Raw genomic sequence first — 24,657 nt, 5'->3', positions numbered from 1 at the left:
TTGCTCTGTTGCACTGTAGATTAATTAACTAGTTATGTTTAAATGGGTTGAATCAATTACAAGCAAAGTTTCATTTATTCCAACTTTCATATCCAAATAAAGTGAAGTACTTACAGCCAAAGAAATTTATTTGGGGAACTTTGTGTCTTTTTTCAGTTCTTGATCTCAATCTTCAAATCCAACATCACATGAATAATGTGATACATTTTATACCGCTCGCCCCACTGTACTACCTAACCACTTCTACAAAACATGGTAAACCTCAAAAAAGGAGAAACTCTTAAGAAACCTATGACTCGTTAATAATTGGTATTAAGCTGAATTCCTCACTAATGATCTCCTTCTCTGTTGGGCTGATGTGACCAGTGTGACTTTTTTTCTGGTAATCCTATTACTTGTTTATCTGCTATTATGTTTTATTGCTGATCTACCACATGAATCAGTTGGTTTGAATCTATATCATTCGGCATCAATGTGACCCATTCATCCTGCGTGACTTTAATTAAAGAGATAATGATTTCAGAGGTGCTTTTTCTTTGACGAGTTTCTTTGCAGCTACAGATCAATGATTATACTTCCCTCAGCTTCAGGAATCTGTACACATTGGCACAGCTCCAGTTAGCTTATCCCATTGAACCATATCCTCTGTCTGACAAGCATTAAAGTTGCTGCTGCTTTAAGGGTCAGTTCTCAGTTCAAAAATTCAGTAATCACCACTTTTGGATGCTGTCATAATGTTAATTAGTAATTTTAAGGTGTTACAACTTAAGGTTCTCACCTCCCTACTTAAAAACAAGGGTTGGAAGTCAGCAAGTGAGACTTGTATTTACATAGTGTCTGAGATTCCAAGGCAGTGGTCAGAGCTGCATTGAAGCTTTAACATCAGCCAATTGACTCTGCCTCATTGTTATATTATTTGTAAAGTCAGGAACTATATTGCTGTGTGCAAATATATCAAGGATTGACATCACTCACTACTGCACTACCATCAGGTGCCAAGAGTCTTGTTTTTTGTTTTAATGATGCACACAGGCCATTGACATTGTGGCTGAGCTAACTTCATTCATAACACATTTTCCTAACATAAACACATATCTACAGTAATTGAATTCTATCAAGATAGGCTCCAACCTGTGCTATCTGACCCTTCACCCCCAGGTCAGGTGACCCCGTATCCAGTACCGTAAAGTACCTAATACTGGAGTCCACTACCACAATCAACTACTGTCATGACAAATCCCTTTTTCTCAAAAAAAAAGCAAACTTTTATACAACTCAAGTACACAAAGTCTCTTATCTATTCTTTCTCACTCTGTTTTGATCAGTTTGTTTTGTCTTTTGCTCTTCTCTGTATCTCTGTGTTTTTTTCACAATTCTTCCACTGGATGTTGTGAATGGTGACAGAGGTGGTTTTGAAGGACAAGGGGCCTTCTCCAGCTCTGTGTCACTATCACCCCTTGGATAGTTGTCAGGACTCTCAGGCTTTGTCTGGTTATCTGTTGCTTCACTGGTGCATTCTGGTTTTTGATCTTTAGCCACACTTTCTGGTTCAAAGCAGGCTTACATTTCATTTGTTTTCCGTAACAATTTCTGGTTTCTCCTGCATTGTTGTCTGTTTGGACTCTGCATTATGTAAGACCTTGGTTCTCCTGTGATGCCTGTGACAACTGCAGGATTCCAGATCCCGTCATGCTGAATCCTCACTGTCTCTCCCATGTTCAGGTCAGGCAGAGGTTGGGCACCTCGATGAAGGTACTGTTTCTGCTTCTGCTGTCTCAATTTGAGCAGGTCCTGTGTGCTGTAGCTCACTGGCTGTGGAAATAACAGTTGGAAGCTTAGTTCTTAGTCTTCTTCCCATCAGCAGCCATGCTGGAGATGATCCAATGCCCTTTAATGGAGTATTCCTGAAATTCAGCAGAGCCAGGTAGGGGTCTCTTCTGTCTGCCTTTGCCTTCTTCAACAGATGTTTTATGGTCTGCATGGTATGTTCCACCATTCCGTTGGGTTGTGGATATTTGGGACTTGACATAATGTGGCAAAACTCCCAGTCCTGTGCAAATTTGCGAAACTCAGTGCCTGCGAATTGTGGACCGTTATCTGAGATCAGCACTTCACGTCTGCCATGGCGAGGAAAAATTGATTTTAAATGATTTATTACAGTGATGCTCTTACTATCATCTCTCAGCAGCACAGACTCAAAAACTTTGAGTAATAATCGACTGCTAGTAGGTACTCACTGTTGTCAAATATGAACAAGTTCAATCTTGAGCTCTTCTCCTGCATGTTTCTGTGCCGAGGTGACTTTCATGTCTGTGCTGCAGCATTTCTTTCCTCAGTGTTGCAGGAATTATGATCTTTTCTCCTTTGAAAAGTATTCCTTCTGCTACATGAAGTTCCTCACGAAAGTTCCAGTTCTCTTGTACAGCGGAAGGGGCTTCGCTCCGGTGTGTGGTCCAGTTAGTTCCAGTTCTCTTGTACAGCAGAAGGGGCTTCGCTCCGGTGTATGGTCCAGTTAGTTCCAGTTCTCTTGTACAGCGGAAGGGGCTTCGCTCCGGTGTGTGGTCCAGTTAGTTCCAGTTCTCTTGTACAGCGGAAGGGGCTTCGCTCCGGTGTGTGGTCCAGTTAGTTCCAGTTCTCTTGTACAGTGGAAGGGGCTTCGCTCCGGTGTGTGGTCCAGCACGTTCCAGTTCTCTTGTACAGCAGAAAGGGCTTCGCTCCGGTGTGTGGTCCAGCTAGTTTGCACAATCTGCTGCAGTTTTCTGAGGCTTGCTTCCCTGATCTCATCCAATTTGGTTACAGCCACAGGTAAGTTCATTGTCAGCATATGAACCTGTGCTTCTGTTTCTTTGTCCTCTTCCTCCGTAATGGGTCAGTATACACGTGACAGAGGGTCTGCGATGTACATTTCCTTGCCCGGTTTGTATTTAACTTTGACCTGGTACTTCTGCAAACACATTAGTAATCTTTGGATTCTTGGTAGTGCACAGTTCAGGGGCTTTTTAAGTGTAGCTTCCAAAGGCTTATGATCAGACTCTATCTCCATGTCTTTGCCATAGACAAACTGGTGTAAGTGTTCTAGGCCAAACAATTGCTAGTGTTTCTTTCTCTATTTGTGCATACCACTGCTGTGCTTCAGTCATTGCCTTTGAAGCACATCCCACTGGTGCCTCATTTTACAAGAGGACAGCTCCCAGGCCAGTCTTTGAAACGTCCACTGAGATCTTGACCATCTGACTGACATCGTAACACTGGTGCCTGGGTCAGTGTTCTCTCCAGACTGGTCAAAGCTTCCTGGTGACTTTATTCCCGGTGCCATTCCACATCATTTTGTGGAAGTTCTCTGAGAGGCGCTGTCAGGTCTGACATGTTCAGAATGAATTTCCCCAGATAGGTCACCTTTCCCAAAAACCTCTTCAAGTCTTTCTTACACTCTGGGGGTGGCATGTTCATGACTGCTTCGATTTTACTCAGGCCCGGCTTCAGTCCCTTGCTTGTTAGCACATGTCCCAAGTACTTGATTTCATGAAGACCTATTTTGTACTTTTCCTTCTTCAACTTGAGGCTCCTTTTTCCAGCTCTGGCCAGCACCTGCCTCAGTCTGTGTTCGTGTTCTTCTCCTGAAGCTCCCCAGACAAGCACATCATCGACATAGGTTTCCATACCCTCTATCCCATCAAACAGCTGCTTCACTGTTCTGTGGAACACCTCCGGAGCTGAATTAATACCAAAAGGTAAGTGTAAAACCTGTATCACCCACATGGTGTGTTGAAGGTTCAGAGATAGGAGCTGCGTTTATCCAGCTTGACCTGCCAGAAGCCTGGCAGTGAACTTGCATCTAAGCTGAATAGTATTTAGCATCAGCTAGCTTATCTCTTCTACTGTGGGCAGCTGGTAATGCTCTCTATGCACTGCCTGGTTTAGGTCTCTGGGATCCAGACAGACTCACAGATTCCCATCTGATTTTTCTACAGTTACAGATGGATTAACCCACTTTGTCAGTTCTTCAATTTTCTTAATGATGTGAAGTGTCTCCATTCTGTCCAACTCTGCTTTCAGTTGCTCTCTCAGCATTACTGGTATTTTCCTGGGCAGGTGTATTTTGGGTGTCTTAGTTTCGTCAATCTTGATGGTGTGTTCTCCTTTTAGGCAGTCAATCCCCTGGAACACATCTTTATACTCGCTCAGGATGCCATCAGTGGTGACAATCAGTATTCTCTTGATTAGCTTAAGATTATCACAAGCTTTGATTCCAAGAATGGGTTTTGCATCAGTTTTCACCACTGTGAATGGGAGTGCTTGAGACTGTGTTTTGTAGTTCACTTTGAGTGTGCACTTGCTTTCTACTGCACTTGTTCCACTTGTATAAGTAGACAGTTTCACTTTTGTTTTAGTTAGCTGTTTTTCTTTGCTTATCTTACAATACAGGCTTATGGGAATGACATTTGTTTGTGCACCTGTGTCAGGCTTGAAATTTACCATCGTGTTGGCAATTTTTAAATCAACCTTCCATTCATCTTCTTTGGAATTTGTTGTTGCTGCACCAACAAGAAGTTCAGTTTCAGTGTCTGTGTCAATCGTGTGCACTTTCTTCGATTTACACATCTTAGTGAAGTGATTTAGTTGATCACAGTTCTTACACTGCTTTCCATAGGCTGGACAACTATGTGGTAAATGGTCTGTTCTGCATCGGCTGCACTTAAATGTCTTAATAGCAGTTTTGCTCTTTTTTATGTTCAGACTGTCTATTTGTTCTTTCCCTGGGCTGTTTCTGTCGAACTGCATCTGACTGCTTGACCGTGTGCAGCTTATCATCTTCTGTCATCTGTTTAATCTGGCATTTCATTGTCTCTGCTGCTCTGCAGATATTTATTGCTTTCTCCAGCGCGAGATCAACTTCTCTCAAAAGCCATTCTCTCAGAGTGTCATTTGCAATTCCGTAAATTATTCTGTCTCAGGTCAGTGATTCTTCAAGCTCTCCAAATCCACACGATTTTTTCATTTTTCATTTTCTCAGCTCAGTTACGTACTGACTAATGTTGCCACTGCCTTGCGTGCATGTAAAAAAATTGGTATTTTTCATACGTGATTTTTTTCTTAGGGCTGCAGTAGGTTTCAGACTTCTCTATTATTTCTTTCAAGTCATTTAGTTTTTCATCACTTTCAAACATGAACGTATTATAGATTTGTAGGGCTTCTTCCCCTGCTATGTGAAGAAAGGTGGAAGACTGTATCTGAGGGTCTCTTTATCACTGCCCGTCGCTGTGAGGTACAGCTTGAATCGCTGCCAGAACCTCCTCCAGTTTCCGGTGAGATTTCCCTCCAAACTGAGCTCTGTCAGTGCTTTCGGAACCTCCATTGTTGTGTTTAGTTTACTTCTGACACCGTGTCTTGTTTTTTGTTTCAATGATGCACACAGGCCGCTGATATTGTAACTGAACTAACTTTATTGATAACGCATTTTCCTAACATGAACACATATCTGCAGTGACTAAATTCTATCAAGACAGGTTCCAACATGCGCTATCTGACCTTCCACACCCAGGTCAGGTGACCCCCTATCTTGTACAGAGTACCGTATAGTATCTAATACTGGAGCTCACCACCGCAATCAACTATTATCATGGCACCAAGCAACAATGTATCAGTCCACACAGTTCATGGTGTGAAAGAAAGTTCCTGCTTTTTGTGTCTAAAAGTACGTTATTTCAAACACAAGACATAACATGATGACTGCAGGTGCCTATATATGAAATCCAAACATTTTAAACAGATTTAATGCTGAATTAGAATCAAGGTAGTGCCAGAGGGAGAGGGAAAAACTGAGTGAGTGGTGCAAAAACTGGAATGACCACCACAGCCATGACCAGCTCCAGCTCAGGATGAATTGGGAGGCTGATGATGTCAAAGAGGCATTTGAGAACTTTAAACGAAAGTGCTGACTGGCATTCAATAGCTTTTTAAATGGCACTTTTTAAATGGAAAAGGATCAGATTCATCCTTTTGTGAGCAGGAGAGAAAGGGTTAATTTGTTTAATAGCTGGGAGCAAAGTGAGGATGAAAGTAAAAACCCAGGCAAAATTTTTGACATGTTCAGCGGGCATCTCCAGCCAAAGTCAACTTATCGGATCCACTGCTATGAATTTCACATCCTGTGCAGGAACTAAATGAATCAGTTGACTATTTCTTAACAAAATTGCAGAATGTAGTCAGCAAATGTAAGTAAAAGGAACCAGATGAAAGGCTGATAGATCAGCTCAGGGCTCTGCACACCCCAAAATATGAAACCATTTGATTGGAAAGGACAAACTCACAAGATCGTGGGCTGTTGACAATTCCAGAGCACAAGTATACAGATGAAGACACTAATGACCCAAATGGTAGCGTTCAGTTAAGTCAAGAGAAGGGCAGCAGGGTTGATGCAGTGAAACAGTAACAAAAGAATGCAGACAGAGAGAAAGATCTGCAAGAACTGTGGACAACCATATGAGTTCACAGACAGAAGGAAATGTCCAGCATACAGATCAAGCTGGGAAAGCCCAACCACTGGGAAAAGATGTGCAGACCAAGGAAAGGAGATGGGAGGGAATTATCACACACGGGGTAACAGGAGAAGGAAAAGAAGTATTGCTTAGAAAAGAGATTTTTTGCTGAAGATTTTTGTCTTGCACTCATCGGGACAATTCAGAAGAAAATGCCAATGTCAGGGGAATTGACCTGATGAGTGCAAGACAAAAAACTTTGTCAAAAATTCTCTTCTTTCAACAATACTCAAGTTCGGTACTACCAAAGGAAGAGAAACTAAAACACCCATACCCTGGAAGATAACGATGAGTCTGAAGACACAATAGACATAGGAACCATACAGCTGTATGAAATGGCTGGATGTGAGAGTTCCCAGAGAAAAGAAATTCACACAACCATTCAGATCAGGAAGAGGGTGAGAAATAAGCCCATAACCATAAATCTGAAGCTTGATACCGGAGCACAGAGTAACATTGTCCTGCTCAGACTATACCAGGAGATTCTTCCTGAAAAATCAAAATAAAATGGTTACCCAAGGTAAATACTCGGAAACCCAGCAACGTCATGCTAATGAATTCTCCTTGCTAAGCAAGGGCCGGCAGAAATGTGACAATGGAACCCAATTCACCTCCAGAGAGTTGAAGGGATTTGCTGAACAGTATGGGTTCAACATCATCCACCTCATCACCACATTACCCAAGAGGACACAAGTTTATAGAAAGATACATTCGGACAGTCAAGGGAACCCTCATGAAATGCTGAGAGATAAAGGAAGACCCAAACCTTGCCTTCATTTCACTCTGATCTACACATCTCAAGGCTGACATGAAATCGCCTGCAGAGCTGTTGAATGGAAGAAAGTATAAGACAGCTCTGCTAAGCAAGATGCTTCTTCCAAGTGACCAGGAGGAAATAAGACACCAACTCACTGATGCACAGGTAGAATGAGGTCAACACTTCAACAAGCATGCTGAATCCTGCCTGAGCTGTTAAAAAGACAAAACTGTACACGTACAGGATCCAATCATGAAAACCTGGAACCCAGCAAAAGTTGTTGGTGAAGCTGAGAATTCAATTTCCTATGTTACTGACACTGAAACTGGTAAGCAAATGAGAAGGAGCAGGGTCCATAATCGAGCAGCAACTGAGCTGAAAAAGCTGAAAAGATCATTAACAACGCAAGCAACCAGTGAGATGACATCAACAGCATCACCAACAACGTTAGCAACATCAAGCCCGACTCCTACAACACCAGGAGCAACATGCACAACATCATCCATGTAGCATTCCAGCTCACCACTGAGAGCGATGAATGCCAAATCTACAGATGGAAGCATAACATCACAGAATCACAGAATCACAGTGCAGAAGAGGCCCTTCTGCACCGACACATGAGAAACACCTGACATACCTACCTAATCCCATTTACCAGCACTTGGCCCATAACCTTGAATGTTATGGCGTGCCAAGTGCTCATCCAGGTACTTTTTAAAGGATGTGAGGCAACTGGCCTCCACCATCCTCCCAGGCAGCGCATTCCAGACTGTCACCACCCTCTGGGTAAAAAGGTTTGTCCCCACATCCCCCCTAAACTTCCTGCCTCTCACCTTGAACTTATGTCCCCTCGTGACTGACCCTTCAACTAAGGGGAACAGCTGCTCCCTATCCACCCTGTCCGCGCCCCTCATAATCTTGTACACCTCGATCAGGTCACCCCTCAGTCTTCTCTGCTCCAATGAAAACAGCCCAAGTCTATCCAACCTCTCCATAACTTAAATGTTTCATCCCAGGCAACATCGCGGTGAATCTCCTCTGCATCCCCTCCAGTGCAATCACATCCTTCCTATAATGTGGCGACCAGAACTGCACACAGTACTCCAGCTGTGGCCTCACCAAGGTTCTATACAACTCCAACATGACCGTCCTACTTTTGTAATCTATGCCTCGATTGATAAAGGCAAGTGTCCCATATGTCTTTTTCACCACCCCACTAACATGGAGATAGATTCTCTCCTTCAGAATTTTCCCCAATAGTTTCCCTACCACTGAAGTGAGACTCACACACACACACTCGCTCTCTCACACACACATGCACTTACTCTCTCACTCTTTCACACACACACACACACACATACTTACTCTCTCGCTCTTTCACACACACACACATACTTACTCTCTCGCTCTTTCTCACACACAGACATATACTTAATCTCTCGGTCTCTCACACACACAGACATATGATCTCGCTCTCTCGCACACACACATACTTACTCTCTCGCTCTCTTACACACATACATACACACTCACACTCTCATGCACTCATGCACTCATGCTTTCACACACATGCACTAGCTCAATCACATACACACTCACTAATGCACACGCTCACACACATGCTTTCACGCACACAAACACGTTCTCAGACGCATATACTTTCTCATGCACTCGCTCACACGCACACACATACATACATATGCACACACTTACTCCAGCCACCTGCAGCTATTCTCACTCCTCCACACCGGCACCCACTCTCTCATCCGCACCAGCAGCCACTCTCTCATCCCCACCAGCAGCCACTCTCTCATCCCCACCAGCAGCCACTCTCTCATCCCCACCAGCAGCCACTCTCTCATCCCCACCAGCAGCCACTCTCTCACTCCCACCAGCGGCCACTCTCTCATCCCCACCAGCAGCCACTCTCTCATCCCCACCAGCAGCTACTCTCTCACTCCCACCAGCAGCTACTCTCTCACTCCCACCAGCGGCCACTCTCTCATCCCCACCAGCAGCTACTCTCTCACTCCCACCAGCGGCCACTCTCTCATCCCCACCAGCAGCCACTCTCTCATCCCCACCAGCAGCCACTCTCTCACTCCCACCAGCGGCCACTCTCTCATCCCCACCAGCAGCTACTCTCTCACCCCCACCAGCAGCTACTCTCTCACTCCCACCAGCGGCCACTCTCTCACTCCCACCAGTAGCCACGCTCTCACCCCCACCAGCAGCTACTCTCTCACTCCCACCAGCAGCTAATCTCTCACTCCCACCAGCAGCCACTCTCTCATCCCCACCAGCAGCCACCCTCTCACCCCCACCAGCAGCTACTCTCTCACCCCCACCAGCAGCTACTCTCTCACCCCCACCAGCAGCTACTCTCTCAGCCCCACCAGCAGCTACTCGCTCACTCCCACCAACAGCCACTCTCTCATCCCCACCAGCAGCCACTCTCTCACCCCCACCAACAGCCACTCTCTCACCCCCACCAGCAGCTACACTCTCACCCCCACCAACAGCCAGTATCTCACCCCCACCAGCAGCAACTCTCTCACCCCCACCAACAGCCTTTCTCACCCACAACAGCAGCCACCCTCTCACACCCACCAGCAGCCACCCTCTCACACCCACCGGCAGCCAGTCTCTCACCCCCAACAGCAGCTACTTTCTCACCCCCACCAGCATCTACTCTCTGACCCCCACCAGCAGCCACTCTCTCACTCCCACCAGCAGCCACTATCTCACTGCCACCAGCAGCCAATCTCTCCCCCCAACCAGCAGACACCCTCTCACCCCAACAGCAGCGACTCTCTCACCCCCACCAGCAGCCACTCTCTCACCCCCACCAGCAGCTACTCTCTCACCCCCACCAGCAGCTACTCTCAAACCCCCACCAGCAGCTACTCTCTCACCCCCACCAGCAGCCATTCTCTCATCCCCACCAGCAGCAACACTCTCACCGCCACCAGAAGCCACTCTCTCACTCCCACCAACAGCCACTCTGTCACCCCCACCAGCAGCCACACTATCACCCCCACCAGCAGCCACTCTCTCCCCCCAACCAGCAGACACCCTCTCACCCCCACCAGCAGTCACACTCACACCCCCACCAGCAGCCACTCTCACACCCCCACCAGCAGACACCCTCTCACCCCCACAAGCAGCCGCACTCTCACCCACACCAGCAGCCACACACTCACTCCCACCAGGAGCTACCCTCTCACTCCCACCAGCAGCCACTCTCTCACCCCAACCAGCAGCTAAACTCTCACCCCCACCAGCAGCTACACTCTCACCCCCACCAGCAGCTACTCTCAAACCCCCACCAGCAGCTACTCTCTCACCTCCACCAGCAGCTACTCGCTGACTCCCACCAACAGCCATTCTCTCACCCCCACCAGCAGCCACTCTCTCATTCCCACCAACAGCCACTCTCTCACCCCCACCAGCAGACATCCTCTCACCCGCACCAGCAGCCACTCTCTCCCCCCCACCAGCAGCCACTCTCTCACCCCCACCAGCAGCAACCCTCTCACCCCCACCAGCAGCCACTCTCTCACCCCCACCAGCAGCCACTCTCTCACCCCCACCAGCAGCAACCCTCTCACCCCCACCAGCAGCCGCACTCTCACCCACACCAGCAGCCACTCTCTCACCCCCACCAGCAGCCACTCTCTCACCCCCACCAGCAGCAACCCTCTCACCCCCACCAGCAGCCGCACTCTCACCCACACCAGCAGCCACACACTCACTCCCACCAGGAGCTACCCTCTCACCCCCACCAGCAGCCACTCTCTCACCCCCACCAGCAGCCACCCTCTCACCCCCACCAGCAGCTACTCTGTCACACCCACCAGCAGCTACTCTCTCACCCCCACCACCAGCTACTCTCTCAGCCCCACCAGCAGCTACTCGCTCACTCCCACCAACAGCCATTCTCTCACCCCCACCAGCAGCTACTCTCTCACCCTCACCAGTAGCCACACTTTCACTCCCACCAGCAGCCACTCTCTCACCCCCACCAACAGCCACTCTCTCACCCCCACCAGTAGCCACTCTCTCACCCCCAACAGCAGCTACTCTCTCACCCCCACCAGCAGACAACCTCTCACCCCCACCAGCAGCCACTCACTCACCCCCACCAGCAGACACCCTCTCACCCCCACCAACAGCCACTCACTCACCCCCACCAGCAGACAACCTCTCACCCCCACCAGCAGCCACTCTCTCACCCCCACCAGCAGCAACCCTCTCACCCCCACCAGCAGCCGCACTCTCACCCACACCAGCAGCCACTCTCTCACCCCCACCAGCAGCCACCCTCTCACCCCCACCAGCAGACACTCTCTCACCCCCACCAGCAGCTACTCGCTCACTCCCACCAGCAACCACACTCTCACCCCCACCAGCAGCTACTCTCTCACCCCCACCAGCAGCTACTCTCTCACCCTCACCAGCAGCCACACTCTCACGCCCACCAGCAGACACTCTCCCACTCCCACCAGCAGCCACACTCTCACCCCCACCAGCAGCTACTCTCTCACCCCCACCTGCTGCCACTCTCTCACCCCCAACGGCAGCCAATCTCTCAAACCCACAAGCAGCCACTCTATCACTCCCACCAGCAGCAACACTCTCACCCCCACCAGCAGCCACTCTCCCACCCCCACCAACAGCCACTCTCTCACCCCCACCAACAGCCAGTATCGCACCCCCACCAGCAGCAACCCTCTCACTCCCACCAGCAGCAACTCTCTCACCCCCACCAGCAGCCACTCTCACCCCCACCAGCAGACACCCTCTCACCCCCACCAGCAGCTACACTCTAACCCCCACCAGCAGCCACACTCTCACCCCCACCAGCAGACACCCTCTCACCCCCACCAGCAGCCACTCTCTCACCCCCACCAGCAGCCACTCTCTCACCCCCACCAGCAGCCACTCTCTCACTCCCACCAGCAGCCACTCTCTCACCCCCACCAGCAGACACCCTCTCACCCCCACCAGCAGCCACTCTCTCACCCCCACCAGCAGACACCCTCTCACCCCCACCAGCAGCCACACTCTCACCCCCACCAGCAGCCACTCTCACCCCCACCAGCAGACACCCTCTCACCCCCACCAGCAGCTACAATCTAACCCCCACCAGCAGCCACACTCTCACCCCCACCAGCAGACACCCTCTCACCCCCACCAGCAGCCACACTCTCACCCCCACCAGCAGACACCCTCTCACCCCCACCAGCAGCTACTCTCACCCCCACCAGCAGACACCCTCTCACCCCCACCAGCAGCTACACTCTAACCCCCACCAGCAGCCACACTCTCACCCCCACCAGCAGCCACTCTCACCCCCACCAGCAGACACCCTCTCACCCCCACCAGCAGCTACACTCTAACCCCCACCAGCAGCCACACTCTCACCCCCACCAGCAGACACCCTCTCACCCCCACCAGCAGCTACACTCTCACCCCCACCAGCAGCCACTCTCACCCCCACCAGCAGACACCCTCTCACCCCCACCAGCAGCCAAACTCTCACCCCCACCAGCAGCCACTCTCTCACCCCCAACAGCAGCTACTTTCTCACCCCCACCAGCATCTACTCTCTCAGCCCCACCAGCAGCTACTCGCTGACTCCCACCAACAGCCATTCTCTCACCCACACCAGCAGCCACACACTCACTCCAACCAGGAGCTACCCTCTCACTCCCACCAGCAGCCACCCTCTCACCCCCACCAGCAGCCACACTATCACCCCCACCAGCAGCCACTCTCTCACTCCCACCAGCAGCCACTATCTCACTGCCACCAGCAGACACTCTCTCCCCCCAACCAGCAGACACACTCTCACCCCCACCAGCAGCCACTCTCACACCCCCACCAGCAGACATCCTCTCACCCGCACCAGCAGCCACTCTCTCACCACCACCAGCAGACACCCTCGCACCCCCACCAACAGCCACTCTCTCACCCCCACCAGCAGACACCCTCTCACTCCCACAAGCAGCCGCACACTCACTCCAACCAGGAGCTACCCTCTCACCCCCACCAGCAGCCACTCTCTCACCCACACCAGCAGCCACACACTCACTCCAACCAGGAGCTACCCTCTCACTCCCACCAGCAGCCACCCTCTCACCCCCACCAGCAGCCACTCTCTCACTCCCACCAGCAACCACTCTCTCATCCCCACCAGCAGACACCCTCTCACCCCCACCAGCAGCTACTATCTCAACCCCACCAGCAGCTACTCTCTCACCCCCACCAGCAGCTACTCTCTCACCCCCACCAGCATCTACTCTCTCACCCCCACCAGCAGCTACTCTCTCACCCCCACCAGCAGCTACTCTCTCACCCCCACCAGCAGCCACACTTTCACTCCCACCAGAAGCCACTCTCTCACCCCCACCAACAACCACTCCCTCACCCCCACCAACAGCCAGTCTCTCACCCCCACCAGCAGCAACTCTCTCACCCCCACCAACAGCCTTTCTCACCCACAACAGCAGCCACACTCTCACCCCCACCAGCAGCCACTCTCTCACCCCCACCAGCAGCCACTCTCTCACCCCCACCAGCAGCCACTCTCTCCCCCCAACCAGCAGACACCCTCTCACCCCCACCAGCAGCCACTCTCTCAGCCCCACCAGCAGCTACTCGCTGACTCCCACCAACAGACATTCTCTCACCCCCACCAGCCGACATCCTCTCACCCGCACCAGCAGCCACTCTCTCATTCCCACCAACAGCCACTCTCTCACTCCCACCAACAGCCACTCTCTCACCCCCACCAGCAGCCACTCTCTCACCCCCACCAGCAGCCACTCTCTCACCCCCACCAGCCGACATCCTCTCACCCCCACCAGCAGCCACTCTCTCACCCCCACCAGCAGCCACTCTCTCACCCCCACCAGCAGCCACTCTCTCACCCCCACCAGCAGCCACTCTCTCACCCCCACCAGCCGACATCCTCTCACCCCCACCAGCAGCCACTCACTCACCACCACCAGCAGACACCCTCTCACCCCCACCAACAGCCACTCTCTCACCCCCACCAGCAGCAACCCTCTCACCCCCACCAACAGCCACTCTCTCACCCCCACCAGCAGCAACCCTCTCACCCCCACCAGCAGACGCACTCTCACCCACACCAGCAGCCACACACTCACTCCCACCAGGAGCTACCCTCTCACCCCCACCAGCAGCCACTCTCTCACCCCCACCAGCAGCTACTCTCTCACTCCCACCAGCAGCCACTCTCTCATCCCCACCAGCAGACACTCTCTCACCCCCACCAGCAGCTACTCTCTCACCCCCACCAGCAGTTACTCTCTCAGCCCCACCAGCAGCTAATCGCTCACTCCCACCAACAGCCATTCTCTCACCCCCACCAGCAGCTACTCTCTCACCCCCACCAGCAGCCACTCTCTCACTCCCACCAGCAGCCACTCTCTCACCCCCACCAACAGCCACTCTCTCACCCCCACCAACAGCCACTCTCTCACCCCCACCAGCAGCCACACTTTCACTCCCACCATCAGCCACTCTCTCACCCCCACCAACAGCCACTCTCTCACCCCCACCAACAGCCACTCTCTCACCCCCACCAACAGCCACTCTCTCACCCCCACCAGCAGCAACCCTCTCACCCCCACCAGCAGCCGCACTCTCACCCACACCAGCAGCCACACACTCACTCCCACCAGGAGCTACCCTCTCACCCCCACCAGCAGCCACTCTCTCACCCCCACCAGCAGCTACTCTCTCACTCCCACCAGCAGCCACTCTCTCATCCCCACCAGCAGACACCCTCTCACCCCCACCAGCAGCTACTATCTCACCCCCAGCAGCAGCTACTCTCTCACCCCCACCAGCAGCTACTCTCTCTCCCCCTCCAGCAGCTACTCTCTCACCCCCACCAGCAGCCACTCTTTCACACCCACCAGCAGCCACTCTCTCACTCCCACCAGCAGCCACTCTCTCACTCCCACCAGCAGCCACTCCCTCACCCCCACCAACAGCCACTCTCTCACCCCCACCAGCAGCCACTCCCTCACCCCCACCAACAGCCAGTCTCTCACCCCCACCAGCAGCAACTCTCTCACCCCCACCAACAGCCTTTCTCACCCCCACCGGCAGCCACTCTCTCACCCCCACCAACAGCAACTCTCTCACCCCCACCAACAGCCTTTCTCACCCCCACCAGCAGCTACTATCTCACTCCCACCAGCAGCCACTCTCTCATCCCCACCAGCAGACACCCTCTCACCCCCACCAGCAGCTACTCTCTCACCCCCACCAGCAGCTACTCTCTCATCCCCACCAGCAGCTACTCTCTCACCCCCACCAGCAGCCACTCTCTCACCCTCACCAGCAGCCACACTCTCACGCCCACCAGCAGACACTCTCCCACTCCCACCAGCAGCAACCCTCTCACCCCCACCTGCTGCCACTCTCTCACCCCCACCAGCAGCTACTCTCTCACTCCCACCAGCAGCCACTCTCTCACCCCCAACAGCAGCTACTCTCTCACCCCCACCAGCAGCCACTCTCTCACTCCCACCAGCAGCCACTATCTCACTGCCACCAGCAGCCACTCTCTCCCCCCAACCAGCAGACACCCTCTCACCCCCACTATCAGCCACTCTCTCACCCCCACCAGCATCCACTCTCTCACCCCCACCAGCATCCACTCACTCACCCCCACCAGCAGACACCCTCTCACCCCCACCAACAGCCACTCACTCACCCCCACCAGCAGACACCCTCTCACCTCCACCAGCAGCTACTCTCAAACCCCCACCAGCAGCTACTCTCTCACCTCCACCAGCAGCTACTCTCTCACCCCCACCAGCAGCCACTCTCTCAGCCCCAGCAGCAGCTACTCGCTGACTCCCAGCAACAGCCACTCTCTCACCCCCACCAACAGCCACTCTCTGACCCCCACCAGCAGCCACTATCTCACTGCCACCAGCAGCCACTCTCACCCCCCAACCAGCAGACATCCTCTCACCCGCACCAGCAGCCACTCACTCACCACCACCAGCAGACACCCACACACCCCCACCAGCAGCCACTCTCTCACCCCCACCAGCAGCAACCCTCCCGCCCCCAACAGCAGCCGCACTCTCACCCACACCAGCAGCTACTCTCTCACTCCCACCAGCAGCCACTCTCTCATCCCCACCAGCAGACACCCTCTCACCCCCACCAGCAGCTACTCTCTCACCCCCACCAGCAGCTACTCTCTCACCCCCACCAGCAGCTACTCTCTCACCCCCACCAGCAGTTACTCTCTCAGCCCCACCAGCAGCTAATCGCTCACTCCCACCAACAGCCATTCTCTCACCCCCACCAGCAGCTACTCTCTCACCCCCACCAGCAGCCACTCTCTCACCCCCACCAGCAGCCACTCTCTCACCCCCACCAACAGCCACTCTCTCACCCCCACCAACAGCCACTCTCTCACCCCCACCAGCAGCCACTCCCTCACCCCCACCAACAGCCAGCCTCTCTCCCCCACCAGCAGCAACTCTCTCACCCCCACCAACAGCCACTCTCTCACCCCCACCGGCAGCCAGTCTCTCACCCCCACCAGCAGTCACACTCTCACTCCCACAAACAGCCACACTCACACGCCACCAGCAGCTACTCTCTCACCCCCACCAGCATCAACTCTCTCAACCCCACCAGCAGCCATTCTCTCACTCCCACCAGGAGCCACAATCTGAAACCCACCAGGAGCCACTCTCTCACCCCCACCAGCAGCCACTCTCTCACCCCCACCAGCAGCAACCCTCTCACCCCCACCAGCAGCCGCACTCTCACCCACGCCAGCAGCCACACACTCACTCCCACAAGGAGCTACCCTCTCACCCCCACCAGCGGCCACCCTCTCACCCTCACCAGCAGCCACTCTCTCACCCCCACCAGCAGCTACTCTCTCACCCCCACCAGCAGACACCCTCTCACCCCCACCAGCAGCTACTATCTCACCCCCACCAGCAGCATTTCTCTCACCCCCACCAGCAGCTACTCTCTCACCCCCACCAGCAGCTACTCTCTCAGCCCCACCAGCAGCTACTCGCTCACTCCCACCAACAGCCATTCTCTCACCCCCACCAGCAGCTACTCTCTCACCCCCACCAGCAGCTACTCACTCACCCCCACCAGCAGCTACTCTCTCACCCCCACCAACAGCCACTCCCTCACACCCACCAACAGCCAGTCTCTCACCCCCACCAGCAGCAACTCTCTCACCCCCACCAACAGCCTTTCTCACCCCCACCAACAGCCACTCTCTCACACCCACCAGAGCCACTCCCTCACCCCCACCAGCAGCAACTCTCTCAACCCCACCAACAGCCTTTCCCACCCACAACAGCAGCCACACTGTCACCCCCACCAGCATCAACAGTCTCAACACCACCAACAGCCACACTCTCACGCCCACCAGCAGCCACACTCTCACCCCCACCAGCAGCCACAATCTGAACCCCACCAGCAGCCACTTTCTCACCCCCACCAGCATCTACTCTCTCACTCTCACCAGCAGCCACTCTCTCACCCCCACCAGCTTCCGCACTCTGACCCCCACCAGCAGCCACTCTCTCACCCCCACCAGCAGCCTCTCTCTCACCCCCACCAGCTTCCGCACTCTGACCCCCACCAGCAGCCACACTCTCACCCCCACCATCAGCCACACTCTCACTGCCACCAGAAGCCACTCTCACACCCCCACCAGCATCAACCATCTCACCCCCACTAGCAGCCACAGTCTCACCCCCAACAACAGCCACTCACTCACCCCCACCAGCAGACACCCTCTCACCCCCACCAGCAGCCACTCTCTCACCCCCACCAGCAGCAACCCTCACCCCCACCAGCAGCCGCACTCTCACCCCCACCAGCAGCCACTCTCTCACCCCCACCAGCAGCCACTCTCTCAACCCCACCAGCAGCCACTCTCTCACCCCCACCAGCAGCAACCCTCTCACCCCCACCAGCAGCCGCACTCTCACCCCCACCAGCAGCTACTCTCTCACTCCCACCAGCAGCCACTCTCTCATACCCACCAGCAGACACCCTCTCACCCCCACCAGCAGCTACTATCTCACCCCCACCAGCAGCATTTCTCTCACCCCCACCAGCAGCTGCTCTCTCACCCCCACCAGCAGCTACTCTCTCAGCCCCACCAGCAGCTACTCGCTCACTCCCACCAACAGCCATTCTCTCAACCCCACCAGCAGCTACTCACTCACCCCCACCAGCAGCTACTCTCTCACCCCCACCAACAGCCACTCCCTCACACCCACCAACAGCCAGTCTCTCACCCCCACCAGCAGCAACTCTCTCACCCCCACCAACAGCCTTTCTCACCCCCACCAACAGCCACTCTCTCACACCCACCAGAGCCACTCCCTCACCCCCACCAACAGCCAGTCTCTCACCCCCACCAGCAGCAACTCTCTCAACCCCACCAACAGCCTTTCCCACCCACAACAGCAGCCACACTGTCACCCCCACCAGCATCAACAGTCTCAACACCACCAGCAGCCACACTCTCACGCCCACCAGCAGCCACACTCTCACCCCCACCAGGAGCCACAATCTGAACCCCACCAGCAGCCACTCTCTCAATTCCACCAACAGCCACACTCTCCCCCCCACCAGCAGACACCCTCTCACCCCCACCAGCAGCCACTCTCTCACCCCCACCAGCAGACACCCTCTCACCCCCACCAGCAGACACTCTCTCACCCCCACCAGCAGCAACCCTCTCACCCCCACCAGCAGCTACCTTCTCACCCCCACCAGCAGCCTCTCTCTCACCCCCACCAGCTTCCGCACTCTGACCCCCACCAGCAGCCACTCTCTCACCCCCACCAGCAGCCACTCTCTCACCCCCACCAGCAGACAACCTCTCACCCCCAACAGCAGCTACTCTCTCACTCCCACCAGCAGCCACTCTCTCACCCCCACCAGCATCTGCTCTCTCACCCCCACCAGCAGACACCCTCTCACCCCCACCAGCAGCCACTCACTCACCCCAACCAGCAGACACCCTCTCACCCCCAACAACAGCCACTCACTCACCCCCACCAGCAGACACCCTCTCACCCCCACCAGCAGCCACTCTCTCACCCCCACCAGCAGCAACCCTCACCCCCACCAGCAGCCGCACTCTCACCCACACCAGCAGCCACACACTCACTCCCACCAGGAGCTACCCTCTCACCACCACCAGCAGCCACCCTCTCACCCCCACCAGCAGCCATTCTCTCACCCCCACCAGCAGCTACTCGCTCATCCCCACCAGCAGCCACTCTCTCACAACCACCAGCAGCCACACTTTCACTCCCACCATTAGCCACTCTCTCACCCCCACCAGCAGCTACTCGCTCATCCCCACCAGCAGCCACTCTCTCACCCCCACCAGCAGCCACACTTTCACTCCCACCATCAGCCACACTCTCACCCCCACCAGCAGCCACACTTTCACTCCCACCAGCAGCCACTCTCTCATCCCCACCAGCAGACACCCTCTCACCCCCACCAGCAGCTACTCTCTCACCCCCACCAGCAGCTACTCTCTCATCCCCACCAGCAGCTACTTTCTCACCCCCACCAGCAGCTACTCTCTCAGCCCCACCAGCAGCTACTCGCTCACTCCCACCAACAGCCATTCTCTCACCCCCACCAGCAGCTACTCTCTCACCCCCACCAGCAGCCACTCTCTCACCCTCACCAGCAGCCACACTCTCACGCCCACCAGCAGACACTCTCCCACTCCCACCAGCAGCAACCCTCTCACCCCCACCAGCAGCCGCACTCTCACCCCCACCTGCTGCCACTCTCTCACCCCCACCAGGAGCCACTCTATCACCCCCACCAGGAGCCAGTCTCTCACTCCCGCCAGCCGCGACTCTCACTACCACCAGCAGCCACACTCTCACCCCCATCAGCAGCCACTCTCTCACCCCCACCAACAGCCACTCTCTCACCCCCACCAACAGCCAGTATCGCACCCCCACCAGCAGCAACTCTCTCACCCCCACCAACAGCCTTTCTCACCCACAACAGCAGCCACACTCTCACACCCACCAGCAGCCACTCTCTCACCCCCACCAACAGCCAGTCTCTCACCCCCACCGGCAGCCACAATCTGAACCCCACCAGCAGCCACTCTCTCACCCCCGCCAGCAGCCACACTCTCAACCCCACCAGCAGCCATTCTCTCACTCCCACCAGGAGCCACAATCTGAAACCCACCAGGAGCCACTATCTTACCCCCACCAGCATCCACTCTCCCACCCCCACCAGCAGCCACTCTCTCAACGCCACCAGCAGCCACTCTCTCACCTCCACCAACAGCCCCACACTCACCCCACCAGCAGACACCCTCTCACCCCCACCAGCAGCCACTCTCTCACCCCGACCAGCAGACACCCTCTCACCCCCACCAGCAGACACCCTCTCACGCCCACCAGCAGCTACTCTCACCCCCACCAACAGCCACTCACTCACCCCCACCAACAGCCACTCTCTCATTCCCACCAACAGCCACTCTCTCACACTCCCACCAGCAGCCACTCTCTCACTCCCACCAGCAGCCACTCTCTCACCCCCACCAGCGGCCACTCTCTCACTCCCACCAGCAGCCACTCTCTCACCCCCACCAGTAGCCACTCTCTCACCCCCAACAGCAGCTACTCTCTCACCCCCACCAGCAGACACCCTCTCACCCCCACCAACAGCCACTCTCTCACCCCCACCAGTAGCCACTCTCTCACCCCCAACAGCAGCTACTCTCTCACCCCCACCAGCAGACACCCTCTCACCCCCACCAGCAGCCACTCTCTCACCCCCACCAGCAGCAACCCTCTCACCCCCACCAGCAGCCACTCTCTCACCCCCACCAGCAGCAACCCTCTCACCCACACCAGCAGCCACACACTGACTCCCACCAGGAGCTACTCTCTCACCCCCACCAGCAGCTACTCTCTCACTCCCACCAGCAGCCACTCTCTCATCCCCACCAGCAGACACCCTCTCACCCCCACCAGCAGCTACTCTCTCACCCCCACCAGCAGCTACTCTCTCATCCCCACCAGCAGCTACTCTCTCAGCCCCACCAGCAGCTTCTCGCTCACTGCCACCAACAGACATTCTCTCACCCCCACCAGCAGCTACTCTCTCAACCCCACCAGCAGCCACTCTCTCATCCCCACCAACAGCCACACTCTCCCCCCCACCAGCAGAGACCCTCTCACCCCCACCAGCAGCCACTCTCTCACCCCCACCAGCAGACACCATATAACCCCTACCAGCAGCCACACTCTCTACCCCACCAGCAGACACCCTCTCACCCCCACCAGCAGCGACTCACTCGCCCTGACCAGCAGCCACACTCTCACCCCCACCAGCAGCGACTCTCTCACCCCCACCACAGCCCAACTCTCACCGCCACCAGCAGCCACTCTCTCACCCCCACCAGCAGCCGCACTCTCACCCCCACCAGCAGCAACCCTCACACCCACACCAGCAGCCACACTCTCGCCCCCACCAGCAGCCACTCTCTCACCCCCACCAGCAGCCGTTCTCTCACTCCCACCAGCAGCCACTCTCTCACCCCCACCAGCCGCGACTCTCTCACCCCCACCAACAGCCGTTCTCTCACTCCCACCAGCAGCCACTCTATCACACCCACCAGGAGCCACTCTCTCACCCCCACCAACCGCGACTCTCACCCCCACCGGCAGCCACACTCTCACCCCCACCAGCAGCCACTCTCTCCCCCCCACCAGCAGCTACTCTCAAACCCCCACCAGCAGCTACTCTCTCACCCCCACCAGCAGCCATTCTCTCACCCCCACCAGCATCTCCTCTCTCACCCCCACCAGCAGCCGCACACTCACCCCCACCAACAGCCACACTTTCACTCCCACCAGCAGCCACTCTCTCACCCCCACCAACAGCCACTCTCTCACCCCCACCAACAGCCACTCCCTCACCCCCACCAACAGCCAGTCTCTCACCCCCACCAGCAGCAACTCTCTCAACCCCACCAACAGCCTTTCCCACCCACAACAGCAGCCACACTGTCACCCCCACCAGCATCAACAGTCTCAACACCACCAGCAGCCACACTCTCACGCCCACCAGCAGCCACACTCTCACCCCCACCAGGAGCCACAATCTGAACCCCACCAACAGCTACTCTCTCACCCCCACCAGCAGCTACTCGCTCACCCCCACCAGCAGCTACTCTCTCACCCCCACTAGCAGCAACAGTCTCAGCCCCACCAGCAGCTACTCGCTCACTCCCACCAACAGCCATTCTCTCACCCCCACCAGCAGCCACTCTCTCACCCCCACCAACAGCCACACTCTCCCCCCCACCAGCAGACACCCTCTCACCCCCACCAGCAGCCACTCTCTCACCCCCACCAGCAGACACCATCTCACCCCTACCAGCAGCCACACTCTCTCCCCCACCAGCAGACACCCTCTCACCCCCAGCAGCAGCCGTACTCTCACCCCCACCAGCAGCAACCCTCACACCCCCACCAGCAGCCGCACTCTCACCCCCACCAGCAGCAACCCTCTCACCCCCACCAGCAGCCACTCTCTCACGCCCACCAGCAGCCACTCTCACGCCCACCAGCAGCCACTCTCTCACTCCCACCAGCAGCCACTATCTCACCCCCACCAGCAGCCACTCTCTCACCCCCACCAACAGCCACTCTCTCACTCCCACCAACAGCCACTCTCTCACTCCCACCATCAGCCATTCTCTCACTCCCACCAGGAGCCACAATCTGAACCCCACTAGCAGCCACTCTCTCACCCCCACCAACAGCCACACTCACCCCCCCACCAGCAGACACCCTCTCACCCCCTCCAGCATCCACTCTCTCACCCCCACCAGCAGCCGCACTCTCACCCCCACCAGCAGCCACTCTCTCACCCCCACCAGCAGTAACCCTCTCAACCCCACCAGCAGCAACCCTCTTACCCCCACCAGCAGCCACTCTCTCACCCCCACCAGCAGACACCCTCTCACCCACACCAGCAGCTACTATCTCACCCCCACCAGCAGCCACTCCCTCACCCCCACCAGCAGCCACTCTCTCAACCCCACCAGCAGCCACTCTCTCACCCCCACCAGCAGCTACTCTCTCACCTCCACCAGCAGCTACTCACAAACCCCCACCAGCAGCTACTCTCTCACCCCCACCAGCAGCCACTCTCTCACTCCCACCAACAGCCACTCTCTCACCCCCACCAGCAGACACCATCTCACCCCTACCAGCAGCCACACTCTCTCCCCCACCAGCAGACACCCTCTCACCCCCACCAGCAGCCGTACTCTCACCCCCACCAGCAGCAACCCTCACACCCCCACCAGCAGCCGCACTCTCACCCCCACCAGCAGCAACCCTCTCACCCCCACCAGCAGCCACTCTCTCACCCCCACCAGCAGCCACACACTCACGCCCACCAGCAGCCACTCTCACGCCCACCAGCAGCCACTCTCTCACTCCCACCAGCAGCCACTATCTCACCCCCACCAGCAGCCACCCTCTCACCCCCACCAACAGCCACTCTCTCACTCCCACCAACAGCCACTCTCTCACTCCCACCATCAGCCATTCTCTCACTCCCACCAGGAGCCACAATCTGAACCCCACTAGCAGCCACTCTCTCACCCCCACCAACAGCCACACTCACCCCCCCACCAGCAGACACCCTCTCACCCCCTCCAGCATCCACTCTCTCACCCCCACCAGCAGCCGCACTCTCACCCCCACCAGCAGCCACTCTCTCACCCCCACCAACAGCCACACTCACCCCCCACCAGCAGACACCCTCTCACCCCCTCCTGACATCTCAATGGCCAGAGCGACTAAGCTCCAGCTTCTGATTGGCTGCTCAACACGTCAATCACATCCACTTCCGTTTCCTCCGCGACGCCGCTCCAAAGTAGTTCATTTAAAGTGACACCCACCCAAATCCACCAGCACCCACCCAAATCCGCCAGCACCCACCCAAATCCGCCAGCACCCACCCAAATCCACCAACACCCACCCAAATCCACCAGCACCCACCCAAATCCACCAGCACCCACCCAAATGCGCCAGCACCCGGCCAAATCCGCCAGCACCCACCCAAATCCACCAGCATCCACCCAAATCCACCAGCACCCACCCAAATCCACCAGCATCCACCCAAATCCACCAGCACCCACCCAAATCCACCAGCACCCACCCAAATCCGCCAGCACCCACCCAAGTCCACCAGCACCCACCCCAAATCCACCAGCACCCACCCAAATCCGCCAGCACCCACCCA

At 55.7% G+C, this 24,657-nt stretch overlaps 1 protein-coding gene across 3 annotated transcripts in view; it reads left to right on the top strand.

Moving 5' to 3' along the window:
* Positions 1–2,285: 2,285 nt before the first annotated feature.
* The window catches only part of LOC144695849 (cornifelin homolog A-like), an 87,252-nt gene continuing 64,880 nt past the window's right edge, over positions 2,286–24,657 (top strand). The window contains exons 1-2 of one of the 3 annotated variants that reach the window (XM_078566884.1): positions 2,286–2,805; positions 3,576–3,731. The gene's annotated coding sequence lies outside the window, so the exon portion shown is untranslated. Of the gene's footprint in view, positions 2,806–3,561; positions 3,732–24,657 lie in introns of all 3 variants that reach the window. The other 2 variants (XM_078566883.1, XM_078566885.1) reach the window with 2 other exon arrangements.

This window comes from Cetorhinus maximus, chromosome 21, assembly GCF_964194155.1.
Source record: "Cetorhinus maximus chromosome 21, sCetMax3.hap1.1, whole genome shotgun sequence".
NCBI lineage: Eukaryota > Metazoa > Chordata > Chondrichthyes > Lamniformes > Cetorhinidae > Cetorhinus > Cetorhinus maximus.
This window is presented reverse-complemented; position numbering and strand designations above follow the sequence as displayed.